The sequence below is a fragment of the Manihot esculenta genome, chromosome 4, assembly GCF_001659605.2.
Source record: "Manihot esculenta cultivar AM560-2 chromosome 4, M.esculenta_v8, whole genome shotgun sequence".
Classification (NCBI taxonomy): Eukaryota; Viridiplantae; Streptophyta; class Magnoliopsida; order Malpighiales; family Euphorbiaceae; genus Manihot; species Manihot esculenta.
In genome coordinates, this window is record NC_035164.2 from 24349200 (window position 1) to 24371461 (window position 22262).

The window sequence follows — 22262 nt, forward strand, 5'->3', positions numbered from 1 at the left end:
CACATTACTGCTCTTAGTTTTCATCTATATATAGGTGGATTTTTAAGCTCCTAATATTTCTAACTTTCCAAAATGTCAAAGACAAGTATTATTTCGAGATGATTCATTAAACATGTGTTTCTTCTGAATAGACAGTAAGCTTCCTCCTTAGTTTGAGTTTTAGTGATAACTGTTCAAATTCTAAATTTTAACTATTTTAATCAATTTATTACTTTATGTTCTTTAATTATTTTTTTCCTATCAAGTATATAATCATGGTTTATTTTTAAAGCTTTATTATATTTTAATTATCATAATTTAAATTTAACCAAATTTAAATAACCAACGCTAAACTTGAAATATTATAATGATGTAACAAATTACAAGTAAATTGTAAATGTGTTTATGTAATCTCCATTGTTCATTTGTTTATGAGACAAATTAAAGACAAAAATAACAAATGCTCTAATTAATGCTTATATAATATATAGTAATTATATAAATTATGTTAATAAAAAGATTTTTAAATTAAATGCACTAAAATGATTATCAAACATGTTAAACTAAGTAATGTACTTGATATATTCCCAACTAGATTATCCAACTATTATGGATTGGATATTCGAAATATAAAAGACTATGCTTAAAATGCAAAATCCGAATATGAAAAAGAATCATAGGTTTCAGCATCAATGTCCTGTCACAATCCCTAAGACTTTGGACTTAACAAGACTGGTGCTCTGAGCATAAGACCTACTATAAAAAGATATCTTTTTAAACTCAGGATTTCACATCCCACTAAATTAAGTTATCTTAGTCCAACAGGTAGATAACCTCTAAATATGTGATCTTATTGTTTCTCTTTTTCTGTTATTAAAACTTAGTGCTTTTCTTACTGACACGGGGCAACTAGCCTTGGATTTTACTGCAGACTTGGACCGGGGCTAACTTTTATATTTTAATTATTTTTGGATATTTTGGGTATTTTTATATTAGGATTTTATTTCTATTGTAAATAGCCTCCCTTGGCTATTAGAAACTCACTTTTCAATCTTTAAGAAATTTTAATAAGACTTTTCGTCTTTTAGCCTATCTTTTCTCTTATTTCGTCTTAACCAAACGATATTGGTTGAAACTCCTGACGGAGTCTAAATAGTCCTGTATCAGATTGGTATCAAAGCGAAGTTCGACCATGGTAGATAACCAAGAGGCGCGACTTGCTGCGATTGAGGCATCTTTGGCAGAATTGAGGGAGATGATCGGACAATTGACCTTGCAGCAGGGAATCCACCAACCCGCCGCCGCCGCACATCCCCATGTGGCCGCCAATCCTGTGGCTGCCAATCCTGTGGTCGTCAATCCTATGCTTGCAAATCCCCAACAGAACTATCAGGAAGGTTACAGGATCAAGGTAGACCTTCAAAACTTTTTTGGTTCATTAGATGTTGAATCTGTTCTTGATTGGCTGGCAGAGGTTGAACGCTTCTTTGAAATTATGAACGTGGAAGAGGAACGCAAGGTTCCAATTGTGGCCTATAAGTTAAAAGGGGGTGCAGCAGCCTGGTGGAATTCGATTCAAAACGAACGCTATCGGAAGAGGCTGGAGCCCATACGAAACTGGGTGCTGATGAAGCAGATGTTTGAACAACGGTTCTTGCCTAGAAATCACGCTCAGGTTTTATATAACCGGTATCATGACTGTGTATGATAAGCGGTTGTCGAAGCCGTCAAAAATAAACCTATTATCAACCAACAAAATAATTTGCAGATAGTGGCAATAGGGTCGAATCCACAGGGAATTGATACTTACTTATTTTCCTAGTCAAGACCAAGTAAAAAAGCAAATAATTAAAGTAGAGAAATTCAATAATGAGAAAGGCCTAGTTGAAGAGTTGGATCCACTTTAGTTGTTGGGATTGATCATTGAAACTTATATTCTCTTATTTAACTCAATAAATTAGTTATGGAGGTGGAAGACGCTTCTCACCAACCATATCCCTCCTTAAGCATAGATTAATTAGGGAACGTCCTCTAATTAATCACTAATCAACAAGTTGCCAAGGAACGTCCTTGGGCCTTTGGCATCTAACAACTGTTAATTGCATTAAGAAATAGAGAGACCTAATTCTAGCTACCCAAACGTATGGTGATATTGCTAGATTATGCAATTTCCTAGGTTTTTACACCAAGGGTTACTTGCGTTTGATTAATTCCAGCAATTACGGACTAAAAATTATCCAAACTAACAAAAAATTACTTTGCAATCAAGAATCAAGTGGCCAATTTGATCAAAACAACAAAGCAACAATGAATTAAGCACAAAATTGCATAAATACTGATTAATAAAAGAATAACATAAAGGTTCAGATCTCCCAATCCATAAACAACCAAAGTTTCACCTTATTCTTCAACTAGAAAAAGGGTTTCAGCCACTCATGGCTGAAACTAACATGAAAATAAAGAAAGAAAACAAAAAGAGATGGAGAAGGGCTGGCGCAAGGGGCGCGCAGCTGCTGGAGTGGTCCTGCCGAGGATGAGTTCATCCAAAGATGATTCAAGGATACCTGATCTGCTGGTTTGCATGCCCTTTTATAGCTGAAGAGGCTGCCCTAGGTTTCCTTGTTGAGATGGGACTCCTTTTCCCAATTGGAGTTGAATTCTTGGAAGGTAATTGTATTTTGATGAGATTTGCCTTCCTAAATATGTGGGATTGAGTGCTGAGGTGTCTTTAGGGTTTGCTGAGCTGTCCACACGTGTTTGAGAGGGAAAACACTTCTTGAGCATTTGAATTTTGATTTTACCGCAATTTACTGTCTGCTGGTTGCTGGTGTTGTTTGCCCGCGTTGTTTGGGCAAACAGCTCGGGCAAACAGTCGGTTTTCCCTGTTGCCTGCGCACTGCTGGCCTGTTTGCCCAGTCTGTTTGGGCAAACAGTCTAATTTTTGTGCTCTGCTTCTGCCCTGCTAATCTGTTTGCCCAGTCTGTTTGGGCAAACAGTCTGGTCAAACAGCAGATTGTTCCTCTTCCATTTCAGCTTCAACTTTGGTTTGGGCAAACAATTTGGGCAAACCATGCTTGTGCAATTTTGCTCTCTTTTGGGCAGATTTCAGGCCATTTTTGCCAAATTACCATTTTACTCCATTTTCTGCAAAATAAGGTTAAAACCACAAAATTAGGTAGAAAATGTGTAAATTAACATAAATATTAATATGGAAAATGGGTCTAAATTTGGCTCTATCAGTGTACAAGGGAACCGAAGGGTGGATGAGTATACCGAGGAGTTTCTAAGGCTGCAGGCGAGATGTGAAAACTGTGAGAACGAGGCCCAACAGGTTGCTCATTATCAGAGGGGGCTGAATCACGAAATTCGTTGTATGATGGGAGTAGCTGCGATTTTCACCTTGGCAGACGCTATTGAGATGGCAAAAAGGGCAGAAGAGCGTGTTGATTGGCAACCACGACAGCAGCAGTACAACCGGAATTTCAATTACAGAAACTCTAGTTCAACAGGGACGCAGCAATATAGAGGCAACTACAGCGGGTAGCCTTCTAAGGTTGTAAATTCTGGCAACCCTCCGAATACCACGGAAGAAAGGAGAGATAGTAAGGGCAAGGCAGTCACCACTACAACAGACAAAGGAGGCAGGACCAATCCTTACCAGAAGCCAACGGGAGACATCTGTTACCGGTGCAGGCAATCTGGTCATCTATCAAATAACTGTCCAGAACGTAGAGGAGTTAATGCTGACCGCCGGCAGGTTAATATAGTTGAGCAGGTGGCTGAAACTGACGAGGAAGTGGATGACGATGACGGATCTATTGCTGGTTCTGAAGATGGAGAGGTCACTTATGTGGTGAAGAAGATCTTATGCTCAACAAAATAGGAGGACGAGACACAAAGGATGAAGATTTTCCAGGCAAAGTATCGAGTAGGAGAGGCAATTTGCAGGCTAATTATAGATAGCTGCAGTTGTGAGAATCTGATAGCTAAGCAGTTGGTGGAAAAATTACAGTTGCCTACACAGCCTCACCCCTCACCATACAAAGTCGGATGGATTAAGGAAGGTCCGACAATTGAGGTCAACATAATCTGCAGCGTGCCTATCTCGATCGGTAAATCTTATACTGAACTTGTTAATTGTGATGTTGTGGATATGGATTGCTGTGAAATTTTGCTAGGTCGCCCTTGGCAGTTCGATGTTGATGCTTTGCATAAAGGGAAGGAGAATTCATACACGTTCACGTGGAATCAAAAGAAGATTACTATCTTGCCTTCCGGTTCTGCGAAACATTCTAAAGTGGAAGAGAAGAATGTTGTTGCTATTTCTACGGGAGTGCAGAAGCTATCAGGCGCAGTTGAGAAATCTGGGGGCACACTGACTTTATTGGTGAGAGAAAAAAGTACAATGGAGGATGCACCATCTTTACCACCACCCGTCAAAGAGCTATTGAAGGAGTTTCCTAAGACAGTGGAGGAATCATCAAAGCTTCCACCTCCGCGGGATATCCAACATCAGATTGATCTCATTCCTGGATCAAAATTACCGAATCTGCCTCATTACAAGATGAGTCCAAAGGAGAGTGAAAAATTCCAAGACCAGGTGGAATTTGCTTACAACAGTATTACAGCAAGCAACTTGGCAAAGCAGCACGTGGATATTTTCAAATAGCTACAACAATACCTTACAAAAGCCGATGACAAATGTAAAGCTACAGCTGATAAATATAGGCGTTTCAAGTCCTTCAATGTCGGTGACCAAGTTATGGTGTATTTACGCAAGGAGTGTGGTGGAGGACAGAAAAAGCTTGACGCCAAGAAGATTGGTCCATTCCGGATCATTCAGAAGATCAATGACAATGCCTATGTTCTTGAGCTCCCACATGAAATGAAAATTTCCAAGACGTTTAATGTGGCAGATCTATTTCAGTACTACCCTGCTAATGACAACTCGAGGACGAGTTCTTTACAAGTGGAAGGGAATGACACGGGGCAACTAGCCTTGGATTTTACGGCAGACTTGGACCGGGGCTAACTTTTATATTTTAATTATTTTTGGATATTTTGGGTATTTTTATATTAGGGTTTTATTTCTATTGTAAATAGCCTCCCTTGGCTATTAGGATTTTAGACTCTTATTAGGATTAGGATTATTTTTGCATATTAGGATTTTATTTCTATTGTAAATAGCCTCCCTTGGCTATTAGGATTTTAGACTCCTATTAGGATTAGGATTATTTTTGCATATTAGGATTTTATTTCTATTGTAAATAGCCTCCCTTGGCTATTAGGATTTTAGACTCTTATTAGGATTAGGATTATTTTATTTCTATTATAAATAGCCTCCCTTGGCTATTAGAAACTCACTTTTCAATCTTTAAGAAATTTCAATAAGACTTTTCGTCTTTTAGCCTATCTTTTCTCTTATTTCGTCTTAACCAAACAATATTGGTTGAAACTCCTGACGGAGTCTAAATAGTCCTGTATCACTTACTTTATAGATTTAAACTCATCTCATGGAGTCAATGCAACATCAATAATATTTTTTTAGTTATAATTTTTGGTCTTATACTCTTATTTTTTTTAATTAAATAAACCTTATAAGTTTATAAATTATTGCATCATAACATAAAAATCATCAATAAGGTTAAACTTAAAATATTTAACAATAAACTCGTAACAGCCCAACAAAAACTGATTTAAATAACTTTTCAATTCATTTTCTACTTGGACCAAAATAGTTAACCTAAGTTATATAGTAATTCTGAGTTAGAATATGTATATATATATATATATATATATATATATATATATATATTCTTGTACCACTTTGTTATTTACTGATGTGGGATCTCTATCCTAACTCAAACAAGTAGCTGCCTTTACAAAACTAATTGATTTAACAATATTATTTATTGCACTCATAGGCTTAGCACGCATTAACTGTATTTAGTTGTTCCCCATAGATTATAGGTTTAACACTCCAATACCCATCTCCTTTATCTCAAGGAAAAAAATAACAATGTCTGATATAGTTACTGTAATTCAAAGATCTATACTTAAATTGTTAGTTTTTTTTTTCAATTTTTTTTATATTTTACAATAGTAACATGAGAATTGTCATCTAACGTTGCAAATTTTTCTAAGAGATCAAACACATACCTTTAACAGCATAAGGAAAAATTACATTTCAATTGAAATTCTTTTATAACCTTCCCTTTCAAAAATTATATGCAAGGCCTAACATATGCATGTTTTTCTCTTTGTTGTTAACAAAATATAAACATAATAATCCTACTTGCTCAAAGTTGCAAATAATAATTTCTATCATAACTAATCTAGAGAATATTGATGTTCGCTTTAAATAAATATGCCAACCCAAATGACTCTCTAAAAAAGCTCAAAATAAAGTTGTAGATACTATTTTTTATTAACTAATCAATTGAGCAAAGTACAAACCAAAGGAAAAAAAAAGGTAAAAATAGATAGATTCTAGACCCTTCACTAACTTATAAAAGGAACTAAGAATATAACTAAAACCCAACAACTTGATTAGATTTATTAGGAGTAATTTAAGCTCTTTAATAATACTTAAGGATAAATCCTCTCAAATGGAGTTTTATTTCGAAAAAAAAAAAAAGATGGGTCATGCCATACCCTTCTTGTTTCTTAAAAAATTCAGTTAACAATCTTAATTTTTGAAGGGGTTACTCATGGGTCATTGATTCATAAATCTATAGGTTTCCAATGCTCATCACATTACCATTTATGCCATTGATCGATCTAGTAGAACTATTATTTTCAAAACCATGGCTAGAGTCAATAGGAGGCCTTTGATGAAGGAAGGAACTAGAATAAATAATCATAAAATTTGTGTTCCTATGAGAAAATAGATTTTCCCATAGGCAGTGCCAATGATGTTGCACCAGCTCTTCATGTGGATTAAGATATGCAAAACAAGTTAGAGCACCAAGTACTTTGATTAACTAATGACAGTTTATGTTATTGTAAGTAATGAATGTTCTTCTACTCATTATTCTTTTGACGGCATGCTTGGAAATAAATAAATAAATAAATAAAGAGAAAATTCTTATAACAAATCAAGTTTTGTGGCAAGGTTGTGAAAAATAAAAATAAATAAATAAAGTTCTAATGGCCTCACTTCATCAAAGGATCGATAAAATGGTATCTTGGTAATTTTGAACCATACAACGAATCATAGAAAAGTAATTGATGTTGGCTTTTGTAGATGTTGGCTTTTGTAGATATTTCTAAAAGTATGCCTACTTTCATTCCTATTTGGTTGGGTTGCAATTGAGCAATAGAAAGTTTCCTTGTATCGACTACCCAACCAATAAAATAACTACAACATTTACTTTAATATTAAAAAAATTAAAAGTCACAGCAACTATAAACTAATGTTAATTTGTAAACTCAACAAATCTTCTATTGTATCATAATTTTGATTTATTTAAAGGATATGGTGGCTTAGATTGGATCTTTCAATGAAATTCTCACAACCAAAGTCATAGGACAAATTTCTTTATGCATGTGACGGCCACCACTACTGTTAAGGCCATATCAACCAATAATCTGTAAGACTCAACATTCACTCAAGAGTAATGAGGATGTTATTTTCTTTTTGAAAAAAAAAATCTTGCATCAGTAGTATGAGAATTAATAAATTACAACCTAAATACATATTTATTTTTGACAAAATTTATTATTCATCTTATTGTTTAACTATTATAGATGAGTCTTAGGAGGAACATATAAATAGATTACATCAGATTTCTACTATGAATTTAATAAAATAAGATAAGAGTTTTCTTAATGGAGTTGTTGCAAAATGCAAGCCATATATTTCGCTATCTCTCTTTTAAATTTATAGTACGAATAGAATGAGAGAGACACACAACTTTTATATCATTTTTTCACAGATGGCACTGATGATGTTGTTTGCATTATATTTTTTTAGATATGAACTTGCAAAACAAGATAGAACACTGCGTGGATTGGCTTGGCAACCTCTCCGATGCTTAATTCAAGAGTACTGAATAAATAATTGAATTGACTATTGAGACACTAACATAGTTTTGAGCTCCTTATATAGTGAATTAGATAGAATTATATTTAGCATAGGATGTGGAATCCTATATAAGATAGGATAAGAAATCCTAAATAAGATAAGAGAAGGAATCCTAGATAAGATAGAATATGAAATTCTATAGATAAATGTTTACGATAGATTTATCACTTAGATTTACGTGCTGTGGCAAATTAACTTAGATTTTTCAGTTTTTCCTAATGTGATTGAGTGAAGCGTTGTACTATGAATTTGATCTTCTTTGTGGTCATTCTATCTTAATGAGGAATTTAGTTTTATTATATCTTTTTGTGTACTTATTTAAATATAAAAGAACACTAAAACGATATTTGCTGACTCAAAATTACTCTTACAAGATTTGGCTGAAATCTTAGAGTAGACTATTTTTCCCTCATAAGGTAAAAAGTGCCTTCTAATAATCTTAATTTATTAATATTCTGGATGAGTTGAGCTTCTCATTTGTGAAATTAAATACTTATTGCAAGTTGATTGAGTTTCACTCTCCATTGAGATATTCCAATTAAGGTTGGATTTTGACTTTTTTTGAATGGAAATTGAGCAAGATAAAATGGTCATTTTCTTGGATGAAATTATGTTGTGATTACTACGGGGTTTGGAAGACTTATAGGACCAAAATAGTTATTATTGCATTCTTTTTTTTTCGGAAGTTTAAAGATGTTTTTGTAAGTCTCACCATTTATTAATAATGATACCATTTGAGCTACCACATAAGATTAGATATGCTTGCGCTAAATTGATATTAGAAATTAGTTTTGAATTAAAATTGTAACAAATTCTTAAATTAATCATGATTTGGTCATCTTACACCTCATACAGAAACCTAAATAGAATGAAATAAACAATGTTCCGTGAAAATATAGGTCAGAAAATAAAAAATAAAAATAAATAAACAAATAACCTCTTTTAATATTATGTTTATAGTAAAATACCATCTATTTTAATCTGTACATTTCTGTCATAACGAGTACATATAATATATAAAACATCTAATTTTATCAAGTTGTTTGTTAGTTTAAAATTTTGTGTTTCTTAATCACTTGTTAGTTAGTTTATTATCATAACATGTCTATAAAACATTAGTCTCCTTAAGATCTAATATAGAGGAAAAAGTGCCAAAATACAATATTGTAATTCAAGCACTGAGTTCCTCTAAAATGGGCTTTTTATTTGCATTGTTTATCAACTCTATTTTCATCTTTATTCAATCTTATTCGTGTGATGCTAAGGATCTCAAGGCATGTAAATTTGATGCAATATATCAATTAGGAGACTCAATATCAGATACGGGTAATTCTATTGTAGAAATGCCTCAACTTTATAATGCAAGATTTCCTTATGGTCAAACAATTCACAAAGCAACGGGTAGATCCTCAGATGGATATCTAATAATTGATTATATTGGTAAGTAATAATTTTACATTAATTTGGTATATTTTTATTAGAAAATTGATTTATATGATTTTCATTTGATTTGTTGATTAGTGTAATTAACTAAATCAAAAAGCTGTTTTGATTGTTATTAATATTTATCTTTTTTTTTTCCCTCCAAATCTTTACAATCTTGTGCAAATTGTTTACCTTTTCAATCATATTTAATTGAAATTTAGTAGCCAAATTGCATTAAATGGAAATACTGAATGATAAATAAGTTTCTAAATGATATATTCATCCTATTGAAGATATTCAATATTTTGGCTTATATAGTTTCTATCCTTTCCACCATAGATATTTATTTATGCTTTGTTATTTTACTTTATCCTATTTAATATTCCTTGGGTTGATTTAGTGGGTTTAACATAATTTTTTCACTTTAATATTGATGTTTATACCTAGAAAAAAAAATAAAAATAAAAAATAATATTATATTAATTTAAAATCCATACATAAATTTTGTATCATGGTTCAATATTATATATTTAAATTCATTATTTTTCTACATGATAATTTTCATGTATATATTGCTAACTTGTTTTTATTAAAAAAAATTAAAATTTCAAATGTGATTACTTTTTTCAAAAAAAAATTGCAGCTCAATCGGCTGGTCTTCCACTACTAGAGCCATACGAGAATCCAAATTCAACTTTCAGCCACGGAGTAAATTTTGCCGTTGCTGGAGCCACTGCATCGTCCATTAAAACCATAATAAACTGGCATATCCCACTTCCATACACTAATAGTTCTCTGTATGTACAAAATAAATGGTTAAAGAAACATTTGTCTGCAATTTGCAATGACAAAAAAGGTGGTCATCTTTCTCCTTATGTTAATTAACACTTTATTAACAATACTATAAATTAATCAATCACTTTTATTTCTTTGTCTAATAGAATATAAGAGAAAACTTAAACATGCTCTTTACATGATTGGGACAGTTGGATGCAATGATTATATCATTGCATTTCAATATGGAAAAAGTATTGAAGAGGTAAAGGTCATGGTGCCAAGAGTTATACAATCCATTAAGACTGCTATTCGAGTAAGTTCACCTTTAACTTTCTTGCAATGAGAGTAACTTTAGGTTTTTTATATATATACATGAATTAAAAATGCAATATAATCATAATTACATTGTATATTCGATTATTTTATTTGGTAGCACAAAAAAATTAACATAATGAGATGGAATGATAATTATATATAATGTAAACCGATTATATTTTATGAAGAATTATATACAAAAATAGATATAGTTATGATTACTTGTTTGGTTTATTTTATTTATTGCCAATAACTACCAACAACACTTATTCTATTATGGATATTGCCACGAAGTCATCACCACCACTATCACAGTTGCCACTTACCACTATAGCTAATGTCTTTGCTATTGACCGCCATCACTAATCAACTGTATCCATGACTAGCACCTTGTCACCATCTTCATAGCTGCTAGTATCATCACAATTCAAATACGCTACACCATCATCACCTAACAATGACCTCTGCTCAAGCATTGCAATAGGTTGTAATCGCTGCCATCATTACAACTACCACTGCCACAATTTGGTTATGTCTACAACTACCACTTTCATCGTTTGGTCATTACTATCACCATTATCATTGCAGCCACTATTAATCATCTAGTAATCAAAAGTAATTATTACTACTATAAAATAAACTAAATATGAAATAAAATTAAGATCATCTAGTAATCATAACTAATTATTAGTTTGTCCATTATATAGTATGATTGATTATATTGCATTGCGTTACATTATACGATATATAGCCTTAATTATTTTAATTCAACTAGGTCTAATTAATTGTATTTCTTTAATTGATTGTAGAAAGTTATTGATTATGGTGCTTATCGAGTGGTTGTACCTGGAGCATTCCAATTGGGTTGTGCACCAAGCTTCCTTAGCATTTTCATCAAACAAGTCTTCTTACGATTCATATGGTTGTTTAAAAGATTACAATGATTTCTTTATGTATCACAATAATCATCTACAAGTTGCATTGCAAAAAATAAGAAAGAAGAATCCTCACATACACATTATATATGGAGATCTTTATGGTGCTCTCGAGTGGATTTTGGATAATTTTTCCAATCTTGGTTAATAACTTTAAAACCTCTTAAATCTTCTAAATTATAACATATAGAGGTTATTTATGCAAAATATTTTAATTTTTTTTTTTTTTTACATTGTGCAGGATTCAAATCACTTAGAAAAGGTTGTTGTGGGATTAGTGGAAGATTTAATTATAATCCCTCAATTAAAACAATGTGCGGAGCTCATGGAGTACCTATTTGTTCAAACCCTAAAGAATATGTGTTTTGGGATGGATCACATTTTACACATCAAGCGAACAAATACATGTCAAAATGGCTCATTAAAGACATCTTACCCCAGCTTCATTGTAACATATGATAAGATCTTACAAAGCAAATATGAATGTACAAAAGAAGTTTCTTTTAAATTGCATAATTTATTATTCCTAGATGGCTATTTTAAAAATGTTTTATGTGTTTGAAAGCATTATATGATGAAATTAATCAATAGGTAATGCATTATCAAAGGCTTAGTTATAAAAATAATCAATTTTTTTTTTTAGTTACAAAAATAATCAATTTTTTTTTTTCATTTTCATGCTCTAATCTAAGCATTTAACTTGGTATATTGGCAGATTTATTAAACTTGTCTAAAATATTATCTAATTTTTGTAAACTAAATTTTAAAATCTAAATTTAACACTATTACCATGTCTCCCATAGTTTTATTGTGTTACTCATATAACGATAATCTTTGTTGGTGGTGAGAATCATGGGTGTATGATTTAATCGTCAAGAAAACAAAGTGAAAAATACCAGTCGGAAAAATTGAATAAAACTAAAATAACCATTTAGATAAAATTTTCACACATTTTGAAAAATTGTTCAATTGTATGAATATTTAAATAGTTTGCACTATAAGAAAAATTTTTATTAACGAGAGAACTTTTTTTAAATATTAAAAATTAGTAATTGAAAATCATTAACAACTATTTTATTTTGTCGTTATGTCATCGTTAGAGGTTCTCTCATTAAGAATTTTTAATAAGGATATTGTACAGTAGTCATTAATAGTAATTATGACGATACTATAATTAGTTACTAAAGTTATACCAATAACTATAAATTTTTCTTTTGTAATGATAATTAATATGGGTGTTATAAATTAAATTTAAACAAATCATTATTTTGCAATGTAATAATTTTAAAATAATGATAATAATTGAAAATAATAATATTGATAATAACTGAGTACACAATATTTCTAATAAAAATGAAAAGTTTAATATGTACTCAATGCAAGTTTATATATTCTACAAGCCATGTTGTTAATATTATAGTGGTTTTAAGTGATATCTCATTCATTCTCCATTTGACGTGGGATTTGAAAAAAAAAAAAAGATATACTTGCACTTTAATGATCAAGACCCTCATTTTTAATCAGAGTATTTCAAAGTGGTCATCAAAATTTAGCATAATAACGACTAATTACATTACTGATCGTTATATATATATATATATATCATTAATGAGTTAAAGTTAGATTGGTCATTAAAAACTATAATTCTTGTAATGTGGATTACATTACCAAAATATTAAAATTTAGATTATTTTATTGATTAAGCTATTATTAAATTTAATAAATATCTCGATTTAAAATTTTGAAGCTCTATATTTTTTTACTTGATTATAATAAATCAAGTGTTGAAAACTTTAATTGATTATTATGTTGATAATTTTATTTTGATACACGACATTGATAATGATGTAAGTTAGGGCTAAAACCATTTTAAGGAATTGGATTAGTATAGTTGTAATAACATTTTTTCACTAATAAGTGTTTTAGAAAACCTGATATGGTTATCCAAAAGTTTCATTTCATGGTTGGTCATTATAAATTATCATAGGTATGAAATTCATTTGGTATGGACATGCTAAAATTGAAAATACTGGTCAAAATAGTAAGGACAAGAGTTCATGCATGTGTCTTATCAATTAACTTTGTACATATGAATAATACTTTTAGCCTAGAGTGATCATTTTGCTCAGATAAAAGAATCTCACTCAATCTCGAGGCCTTCAATCTCCATTGCTGTTACTATTATCTGAGCTTTAAATGCTATTTGGCATGGCAAAAAAAGCAATAATAATACTTTTTAATAAAATTTTTTTCGGATATGATACTATAATATATTGCATGAGTGTAAAAATTTTATATAAAAAAAGGGGTTAGTTTGGCTTGACTTTTAAAATTCATTTAGTAAAAGGTGTGAGATGTTTTGAGGGATCTATGAAAAGCCCATAAATTCATTTATAAAAAAAAAGAGATTTTAAAGGGGGGACATTGAAGAAAAAGCAATTAAAAGAAAAAAAAAACCTAAAATAGAGTATAAAAACTTGGAGTAAAGATGAACATGAGAAAATTCAAGAGACTTAATTAGGTATATATGTAGGCATAAATGCCCTTTGCTCTCTCTATTCAAAGAATCTTTAGTTTGAGTTTTGAGAGATTGTTGAAGTGAATTTGTGAATTAAAATTAAAATTTATTTATGGATTTTTAAGGCAAATGGCTTGAGTAAATTTGAGCTAAAAGTTATAAATATGATCATTTGGATCTAAAATAATATACAAAGTTAACACGACAATATAAAGGCTAGGAAAAGGTCTCAAATATCTGCTAGAGATTAGAGAAAACCTTAAAGTACACTAGGGTCGGCTAGCCAAAAAGTAAAAAGGAACTTATGAATATCTTTGGAAGAACAAATTTGTATGTAGAAAATAAAGGGATTTTGTGATTGTTCACTTTTTTTTTTCTAATCATCTAACACTTCAATCCTATAACAAACTAAGCTTTAGTTTAAATTTTATTAATGAATCCATTTTTATTTTCCTTGTATATGGACATGCAATTACAGATTGATGCATTTACATCTTTTATTGATTGAAGATGTCATTTTATTATATTTTATCTATATTTTATTTGATTTTTATTAATTATTGTAGACACTTATTTTCTTAATTCTTCCATTGTATGATTTGCATAAATGGTAAAAAGCTATATAATGAAAATAGCATGAAATGATATGGATTCTGAAAAACTTAAGAGATTACAAGGATATTTAATATAATAAATAAACATCAAATTTTTAGACTATGCACCTGATTTCATTATAGGAGCTTTTTTTAAGCTGGAAATTCTAATTAATTAATTGGATTCAATCCAACATTTTTAATGTTTTGAATGGGCTTAATAAGAACTCTATTTTGAATATAAAACAAAAGAACTCATTGATTTTTTTTTTTTTTGGAGACTAATGGGATTTTTTATTTTTAAAAATTTCAAATTAATTTTTGTTTAAAAACAAAAATATTAAATAAATAATTTTTAAGTATAATTATTATTCGCAATTAGTTAGACGAGAGGAATAATTTTGTCTCAAATATCAGATTTTCTTTTGATAATTATTAAAAATAAAAATATTTTTTGGAGATAAATTCTTGATACATATCCCTTTTCTTTTTTATTTATTTATTTTTAAATTTAATTCTTAATTAGTTTCATAGTTATATCACATTTAGCTATACTCTATCCATTTTCCTCTATAAAAACATAATCAATTTCATACTTATCAAAGACAGATTTGGATGTCATAAAATAAAAATTTTAAAATATTTTTCAGCAATAAAACTAAATTTACCCTTGAATTATGCAGCAAGACCTAAAAATATAAAATATAATTTTTTGTTATAAATTTAAAACTTGACTATTAAGACCTAAAAATTAAAATATAATAGTTTTAGGCTTACTATATAGTTTAAGAGTAAATTTGACATTTTAGCCATAATTTTTTCTTATGGCCGTAGTGAGTGGAATAGCTGCTATTTAGTAGTGGTTACTTCATTCCACAAAAAATCATTAAATTTCTTACGCTTTCACATTACTGCTCTTAGTTTTCATCTATATATAGGTGGATTTTTAAGCTCTTAATATTTCTAACTTTCCAAAATGTCAAAGACAAGTATTATTTCGAGATGATTCATTAAACATGTGTTTCTTCTGAATAGACAGTAAGCTTCCTCCTTAGTTTGAGTTTTAGTGATAACTGTTCAAATTCTAAATTTTAACTATTTTAATCAATTTATTACTTTATGTTCTTTAATTATTTTTTTCCTATCAAGTATATAATCATGGTTTATTTTTAAAGCTTTATTATATTTTAATTATCATAATTTAAATTTAACCAAATTTAAATAACCAACGCTAAACTTGAAATATTATAATGAGGTAACAAATTACAAGTAAATTGTAAATGTGTTTATGTAATCTCCATTGTTCATTTGTTTATGAGACAAATTAAAGACAAAATTGACAAATGCTATAATTAATGCTTATATAATATATAGTAATTATATAAATTGTGTTAATAAAAAGATTTTTAAATTAAATGCACTAAAATGATTATCAAACATATTAAACTAAGTAATGTACTTAATATATTCCCAACTGAATTATCCAACTATTATGGATTGGATACTCGAAATATATGCCCAAGGGAGGCTATTTATAATAGAAATAAAACCCTAATATGCAAAATTATGAAAATACCCAAAATATCCAAAAAAATAATTAAAATGTAAAATTGACCCTCTAAAAGATGGAATTTCCATATCGAACTTAGTGACGGACCTTCGGCCCTCGTCACACTTTTGAAAATCGTGCGTCTTGAAATTTCTTTTCCGAAAAGCTATCGTGGGTCTCTATCGGACGTAGGCAGCAAAAGTTAGGTCCGGTCCAAATCTGCCGTAAAGTCCAAGGTTAATTGCTCCATATCATATTGTAGACACTTATTTTCTTAATTCTTCCATTGTAGGATTTGTATAAATGGTAAAAAGCTATATAATGAAAATACCATGAAATAAAATGGATTCTGAAAAACTTAAGAGACTAAGGAATGGCAAGAACATTTGATATAATAAATACACACCAAATTTTTAGACTATGGAATGGATTCCGATTTCATTACAGAAGCTTTTTTTAAATTGAAAATTCTAATTATTTAATTGGACTAAATCCAACAGTTTTAATGTTCTGAATGGGCTTAATACATATTCTATTTTGAATATTAAACAAAAGAACTCATCCATTTGTTTTGTTTGAAGACTAATGGGATTTTTTATTTTTAAAAATTTTAAATTAATTTTTATTTAAAAATAAAAAACATTAAATAAATGATTTTTAAGGATAATTATTATTTGCAACTAGTTAGATGAGAGGAATAATTTTGTCCCAAATTTCAGATTTTCTTTAGATAATTATTAAAAATAAAAATATTTTTTAGAGATAAATTCTTGATTACTTATCCCTTATTTTTTTATTTATTTTTAAATTTAACTCTTAATTAGTTTCATAGTTATATTAAATTTAGCTATAGTCTATCTATTTTCCTCTATAAAAATATAATCAATTTCATACTTATTAAAAACAGATTTGGATGGCATAAAATAAAAATTTTAGGCTATTTTTCGGCAATAAGACTAAATTTATTCTTGAACTATGCAGTAAGGCCTAAAATATAAAATATAATTTTTTTTGTTATAAAATTAAAACTGGACTATTATTAAAAGATCAAATAAGTATAAATAAGTACAAATAGACCGAGTAGAGTATAGTTCACACATTAAGACTGAGATAAATGATGACTTTATTTGGTTTTCTAATGGTTGTTTAAGGACAAATTTAGATAAAATTAAAATATAATAGTTTTAGGCTTCCTATATAGTTTAAGAGTAAATTTGACATTTTAGCCATAATTTTTCTTATGGTTGTAGTGAGTGGGATAGCTACTATTTAGTAGTTGTTACTTCATTCCACAAAAAATCATTAAATTTCTTATACTTTCACATTACTGCACTTAGTTTTCATCTACATATAGGTAGATTTTTAAGCTCCTAATATTCGTTAACTTTTCAAAATGCCAAAGACACATATTATTCCGAGAGGATTCATTAAACATGTGTTTCTTTTGAATAGACAATAAGCCTCGTCCTTAGTTTGTGTTTTAGTGATCATTGTTCAAATTCTAAATTTTAACTATTTTAATCGATTTATTACTTTATGTTCTTTAATTATTTTTTTCTTATGAAGTATATTATCATGGTTTATTTTTAGAAGCATTATTATATTTTAATTATCATAATTTAAATTTAACAAAATTTAAATAACTACGGCTAAATTTGAAAAATTATAATGAGATAACAAATTACAAGTAAATTGTAAATGTGTTTCTGTAATTTCCATTGTAAATATTAAAGACAAAAATGACAAATGCTATAATTAATGCTTATATAATATATAGTAATTATATAAATTATGTTGATAAAAATATTTTTAAATTAAACGCACTAAAATGATTATCAAACATATTAAACTAAGTAATGTACTTGATATATTCCCAATTAAATTATCCAACTATTATGGATTGGATACTTGAAATATAAAAGACCATGCCTAAAATGCAAAATTCGAATATGAAAAAGGATCATATGTTTCAACATCAATGTCCAGTCACAATCCCTATGAGTTTGGACTTAACAAGACTGGTGCTCTGGGCATAATACCTACTATAAAAATATATCTTTTTAAACTTAGGATTTCACACCCCACTAAATTAAGATATCTTAGTCCCAATATGATAACCTCTAAATATGTGATCTTATTATTTCTCTTGTACTATTATTAAAACTTAGTATTTTTCTTATTTTATAGATTTAAAGTCGTCTCATGGAGTCAATGCAAATCAATAATATTTTTTTAGTTATAACTTTTGATCTTATACTCTTATTTTTTTTATTAAATAAACCTTATATGTTTTATAAATTATTGTATCATAACCTAAAAATCATCAATAACCGATTAAAATATTTAACAATAAACTCATAACAGTTCAACAAAAACTTATTTAAATAACTTTTCAATTCATTTTCTACTTGGACCAAAATAGTTAACCTAAGTTATCTACTAATTCTGAGTTAGAATATATATATATATATATATATATATATATATATATATATATTCCTGTACCACTTTGTTATTTACTGATGTAAACCTATTGATTTAACAATATTATTTATTGCAGTCATAGGCTTAGCACGTATTAATTGTATTTAGTTGTTCCCCATAGATTATGAGTCTGGTATAGTTATTGTAATTCAACGATCTATTACATAAATGGTTAGTTTTTTTTTCATAGTTTACAATAGTTACATGAGAATTGTCACTAAACAATTGCAAATTTTTCTAAGAGATCAAACACATACCTTTAACGCCATAAGGAAAAATTATATTTCAATTGAAATTCTTTTATAACCATCCCTTTCAAAAATTATATGCAAAGCCTAATATATGAAAGCCTAATATATGCATGTTTTTCACTCTCTTGTTAACAAAATATAAACATAATAATCCTACTTGCTCAAAATTGGAAATAATAATTTCTATCATATCCAAGCTAGAGAATATTGATGTTCGCTTTAAATAAATATGTCAACCCAAATGACTCTCTAAAAAAGCTCAAAATAAAGTTGTAGATACTATTTTTTATTAACTAACCAATTGAGCAAAGTACAAATCAAAGGAAAAAAAAGTAAAAATAGATAAGATTCTAGACCCTTCACTAACTTATAGAAGGAACTAAGAATATAACTAAAACTCAACAACTTGATTAGATTTATTAGGAGTAATTTAAGCTCTTTAATAATACTTCAGGACAAAACCTCTCAAATGGAGTTTTATTTCTAAAAAAAAAAAAAAAAAAATGATGGGTCATGTCATACCCTTCTTGTTTCTTAAAAAATTCAGTTAACAATTTTAATTTTTGAAGGGGTTACTCATGGGTCATTGATTCATAAATCTATAGGTTTCCAATGCTCATCACATTACCATTTATGCCATTGATCGATCTAGTAGAACTATTGTTTTCAACACCATGGCTAGAGTCAATAGGAGGCCTTTGATGAAGGAAGGAACTAGAACAAATAATCATAGAATTTGTGTTCCTATGAGAAAATAGATTTTCCCTATAGGCAGTGCCAATGATGTTGCACCAGCTCTTCATGTGGATTAAGATATGCAAAACAAGTTAGAGCACCAAGTACTTTGATTAACTAATGACAGTTTATGTTATTGTAAGTAATAAATGTTCTTCTACTCATTGTTCTTTTGACGGCATGCTTGGAAAGAAATAAATAAATAAAGAGAAAATTCTTATAACAAATCAAGTTTTGAGGCAAGGTTGTGAAAAATAAAAATAAATAAATAAATAAAGTTCTAATGGCCTCACTTCATCAAAGGATCGACAAAATGGTATCTTGGTAATTTTGAACCATACAAGGAATCATAGAAAAGTAATTGATGTTGGCTTTTGTAGATATTGCTAAAAGTATGCCTACTTTCATTCTTATTTAGTTGGATTGCAATTGAGCAATAGAAAGTTTCTCCTTGCATCAACTACCCAACCAATAAAATAACTACAACATTTACTTTAATATTAAAAAAATTAAAAGTCACACAACCAAAGTCATAGGTCAATGTTAATTTGTAAACTCAACAAATCTTCCATTGTATCAGAATTTTGATTTATTTAAAGAATATGGTGGCTTAGATTGGATCTTCCAATGAAATTCTCACAACCAAAGTCATAGGACAAATTTCTTTATTCATGTGAGGGCCACCACTACTATTAAGGCCATATCAACCAATAATTTGTAAGACTCAACATTCACTCAAGAGTAATGAGGATTTTTTTTTTCTCTTTGATAAAAAAAATCTTGCATCAGTAGTATGAGAATTAATAAATTACAACCTAAATACATATTTATTTTTGACAAAATTTATTATTCATCTTATTGTTTAACTATTATAAATGAGTTTTAGGAGGATCATATAAATAGATTACATCAGATTTCTACTATGAATTTGATAAAATAAGATAAGAGTTTTCTTCGTGGAGTTGTTGCAGAATGCAATATCAAAATTTAAAACTTAGTATTTTTCTTATTTTATAGATTTAAACTCGTCTCATAGAGTCAATGCAATATCAATAATATTTTTTTAGTTATAACTTTTGGTCTTATACTCTTTTTTTTTTATTAAATAAACCTTATATCTTTTATAAATTATTGTATCATAACATAAAAATCATCAATAAGGTTACCATTAAATTATTTAACAATAAACTCATAACAGCCCAACAAAAACTGATTTAAATAACTTTTTCATTCATTTTCCACTTGGACCAAAATAGTTAACCTAAGATATCTACTAATTTTAAGTTAGAATATGTATAAATATATTCCTGTACCACTTTATTATTTATTGATGCGGGATCTCTATCCTAGCTCAAACAAGCAGTTAGCCTTTACAAAACCAATTAATTTAATAATATTATTTATTGCACTCATAGGCGTAGCACGCATTAACGGTATTTAGTTGTTCCCCATAGATTATGGGTCTGATATAGTTATCGTAATTCAACGATCTATTACGTAAATTGTTAGTTTTTTTTCCATAGTTTACAATAGTTACATGAGAATTGTCATTTTACATTTGTAAATTTTTCTAAGAGATCAAACACATACCTTTAACAGCATAAGGAAAAATTACATTTCAATTGAAATTCTTTTATAACCATCCCTATCAAAAATTATATGCAAAGCCTAATATATGCATTTTTTTTCTCTCTGTTGTTAACAAAATATAAACATAATAATCCTACTTGCTCAAAGTTAGAAATAATAATTTCTATCATAACCAAGCTAGAGAATATTGATGTTCGCTTTAAATAAATATGTGAACCCAAATGAATCTCTAAAGCTCAAAATCAAGTTGTAGATACTATTTTTTCTTGACTAATCAATTGAGCAAAGTACAAACCAAAGGAAAAAAAAAAGTAAAAATAGATCAGATTCTAGACCCTTCACTAATTTATAGAAGGAACTAAGAATATAACTAAAACTCAACAACTTGATTAGATTTATTTCTAAAACCTCTCAAATGGATTTTTATTTCTAAAAGCAAAAAAAAAAAAGATGGGTCATGCCATACCCTTATTGTTTCTTAAAAAATTCAGTTAACAATCTTAATTTTTGAAGGGGTTGCTCATGGGTCATTGATTCATAAATCTACAGATTTTTAATGCTCATCACATTACTATTTATGCCATTGATCGGTCTAGTAGAATTATTGTTTTCAACACCATGGCTAGAGTCAATAGGAGGCCTTTGATGAAGGAAGGAGCTAGAACAAATAATCATAGAATTTGTGTTCCATGAGAAAATAGATTTTCCCTATAGGCAGTGCCAATGATGTTGCACCAGCTCTTCATGTGGATTAAGATATGCAAAACAAGTTAGAGCACTAGGTACTTTGATTAACTAATGAAAGTTTATGTTATTGTAAGTAAATGAATGTTCTTCTACTCATTATTCTTTTGACGGCATGCTTGGAAAGAAATAAATAAATAAAGAGAAAATTCTTATAACAAATCAAGTTTTGTGGCAAGGCTGTGAAAAATAAAAATGAATAAATAAAGTTCTAATAGCCTCACTTCATGAAAGGATCGACAAAATGTTATCTTGGTAATTTTGAACCATACAACCAATCA

The 22262-nt window shown here is 29.1% G+C and overlaps 1 pseudogene; it reads left to right on the forward strand.

Moving 5' to 3' along the window:
• The first annotated feature begins 9258 nt into the window (after nt 1–9258).
• Nucleotides 9259–11976, forward strand: LOC122723424 (annotated as a pseudogene).
• The last annotated feature ends 10286 nt before the right edge of the window (nt 11977–22262 follow it).